Here is a 1,281-nt window from a genome sequence, read left to right on the forward strand (position 1 = left end):
TTTTTTTTTACCATGTATTCGATAGGGTTTAATTAATATTTATATTCATTAATTTAGCTTTAAAAAATATTTTTTATGTTCTCTAAACATAATAAAATATATACATAAAAAGCTGATATTAACAATTTTCACTAGTTTCTTGTAAAAAAATCCCGAAAAAAGCGTGTTTTAGAGTAGAGTACCCCCTTAAGGAGAAGATCGAGGCATCTAAAAGATGTTACCGTACAATTTAAGGATGTATTAGACGCACAGTCCCTGCAAAGAAAATTAAATTTGGAAGTATGTTTAATATTTTCATGTCAAATAAAATATATACATCTGAAAGTTGTGTAAATTCATTTTTGTGTGAATTTATTTTCAGGAATACATTTTTTTCCGAGTTTAAAATACACTTTCTTCTTAAAAGATTCACTTTTCCCCTGCTTTATCATATTCTAACTTAGCTACTTTTTTCTTAAAGTAATTTTGTTTGAAAGCAGAATATTTGTGTCTTTAAGGTAGAGAATTTGTACCGTAAAGCAAAGAATAGCTGTATCAAAGGAGAGAATTTGTGTGTTTTAAAACAGAAAATTTATCTGTTTTACTCCACTTTGAAAAAAATGAAGTGTTAATATCATCAATTTTATTTGAAAATATATGTCAAGATTATTGAAATTGGTGAAAAAAGTCGCTAATTTTTTAATGTTATACCAAAAAAATACTTAGGCACAATGAATGATTCTGTCAAACGAACAAGTATATGTTATCTTTACACCTGATTTATCTCATTATTCTATTCATAAAAGTATTAGGATATTACGATTATCAAAAAATTAGTGCTTTCCGAGATATTTAATGTGTCATGTCAATTATATGTGCCAGAGAAATGTGTCTATAATATCTCATAAATTATTGGTTCTTTATATATCTAACTTAATACTTTTACATGCAGAATGATTATAGAGAAATCATATTACATAAAAAATCATATATTTCCATTTTAAAAAGCGTGGATAAACATTATATCTTTTTCATTGCATCTCTCATCGTATCTCTATTTAAAAAAGAATAACATGATTCCAATAGGCCTCGCGCGCTCGAAGCAATTGCACATTCTTAGAAAATATTTTTTTAATATTTTTTAAAATATGTCGATGTGAAAGTTAAATTGAGACATCCTGTATATATATACATATATGTATATATATATATATATATACATTCGCGTGAATGTGTGTACACAGTAATTCTATTAACTAATTATTACATTAAAATCCATATAACATATTGATTGTGATCTTT

The sequence above is a fragment of the Trachymyrmex cornetzi genome, unplaced genomic scaffold (genome assembly GCF_001594075.2).
Source record: "Trachymyrmex cornetzi isolate Tcor2-1 unplaced genomic scaffold, Tcor1.1 scaffold439, whole genome shotgun sequence".
Classification (NCBI taxonomy): Eukaryota; Metazoa; Arthropoda; class Insecta; order Hymenoptera; family Formicidae; genus Trachymyrmex; species Trachymyrmex cornetzi.